Source organism: Arachis ipaensis, chromosome B09 (assembly GCF_000816755.2).
Source record: "Arachis ipaensis cultivar K30076 chromosome B09, Araip1.1, whole genome shotgun sequence".
In the NCBI taxonomy this organism is placed as follows: domain Eukaryota; kingdom Viridiplantae; phylum Streptophyta; class Magnoliopsida; order Fabales; family Fabaceae; genus Arachis; species Arachis ipaensis.
In genome coordinates this window covers 49,013,058-49,014,908 of record NC_029793.2, presented here as the reverse complement: position 1 = coordinate 49,014,908, position 1,851 = coordinate 49,013,058, and the positions used below count along the sequence as shown (strand labels likewise).

General features: G+C 36.8%; 1 long non-coding RNA gene across 1 annotated transcript; it reads right to left on the bottom strand.

Annotated features, from left to right (window-relative positions):
• Positions 269 to 530, bottom strand: LOC110267033. Its single transcript, XR_002354338.1, has 2 exons — positions 459 to 530; positions 269 to 369 (listed from the first exon to the last, which is right to left on the bottom strand). It is a non-coding gene; the product is annotated as an uncharacterized LOC110267033 (long non-coding RNA).

Here is a 1,851-nt window from a genome sequence, read left to right as displayed (position 1 = left end):
TTTGTATAAAAAAAAAACAAGATAAAGGATTGATGGTAATCAATGGCTAAAAGAAAGGGGGTTGAATCTTAACCTCTTTTTTCTGAATATTACTTTCTGACTTTTAAAGGAACTTTAGGAGATATTTTACCTTTTTGTCTCATAACAAGTCAAGAGACATTTTCTTTTTGTCTCGTAACTGGTTAGGAGATATTTTTCAATTTTGTCTCCAACGCAACAGAAACAGAATAAGAGTAGAAGAGAAAGAGAGAATACCACCCAGAAGTAGCCTGGTTCAGCTGCTAGGTGCAATGCAGCCTACATCCAGTCTCCATCACAAAAGTGACGGAATTTCACTATAATCATCAGATTACATACACCAATTCTTCTCTAGGATCTACCCAATCCTATCTGGGACAAATCCAGATTCTATCCCCAAATCTGAACTTGACTTGGACACCTACCAAGCTTTCAACCACAAAGTGCTAGCCGAACTTGCAAGGGAATCTCCACAGGATCACGAAACACAACATACAGATGTACAAAGAAACTCCGAGACATCTATGGCTTTTTCTTAAATTTTGCTCACTGCCTTTTTCCTCTCACGGGTTTTTTCTTACAAACCTTACCATGTTTACCTTTTACCATGAGACTCAAACAGATAAAACTAAAAAAAAAAACAAAATAAAACCCATTGAAGGAGAAGAACTCAGGAAGCTTGGGTATAGCTATGAGAACTCTGTGCTTTACACTTTCTCTCCTTGTCTCAACCCTTGGCAGTTCACCCTTATTATAGAAGGGGAAGCTTCCAAGGTTGAAACCGGTTCAACCAAGCCAGCAACATCTTCTCCAACAAATAGTAACAGTTCGGACAGAGAGAAGAGAGAGGGCAAACCGAAACAGAACCAATATGCATGTACCTCTCTCAACCCTTCTCATCAAGTTCCTTCACTCTGAGCCCTTGATCTTGACTTTGGCTCCAAGAAAGAACTCTGACCCTTGATGAACCTCTAATCCTTGACAGCTCCTTCCTTTCTATATTTGCTTCTTCCTCTTTGTAACTCTAGTAGCTACCTTCTATCTTGGAATAACAAAAATGGAAGTGAGCTTTACCCACTGAGATCTTCTTCTTTGACTGAGGCGGATCTTTCCTATTCTTGGCATGCAAGATCTTGAAGCTCCTCTTCAAAATCTTGCCTTCAATGGCAAAGATCTAGCCACACCATGCTTTGGATCTTTCTTTTGCAAAGACCATCATCATCCTAGCCTTTTCTTTTTCCATTAGCTTCACTGTATTTGTACTTCTCTTCTGATAACTTGTTCACTCTTCTTTCCTGAGTGAAGTGACCGAATGGAAAGAGAGAGAAGAAACAAAATATTCAATGCACAATTAAATGAAATTGAATTGTGAATTTCGGTTACCTATGTGAGCATTTAGCCAAATTGGAATTTGAGTTCCAGTAACCAATGCATGCATTCAATTTAATTAAAATTTGAATTCCACCATCAAAAGAAAGTGGGTAACCGAAGAGTGCATCATCAAATTGGACCCCTTTTGTTTTGTGATTAACGTATGGCTTCCTTGGGTCATATTCTTCATCATTTTGTTTTATCAAAATGGGCTTGAGATTTGGGCTTATCTCCAATTCAAGTCTCAGCAACTTGAATGATCCAATTTGGCACAAAGCAATTTAATTCATTTATCAATTTGGGCTCATGATACTTTGGCCCAATAAACAAAATCTGTATACTAAACAAAATTCATCAATCAAACAATTTGAAACAAATAATAATTTTATAATTTTCTAATTAATATATTAATAATGTTTGATCATCATAATTAATTCAAGTTTTTCAAACTCAACAAGGATC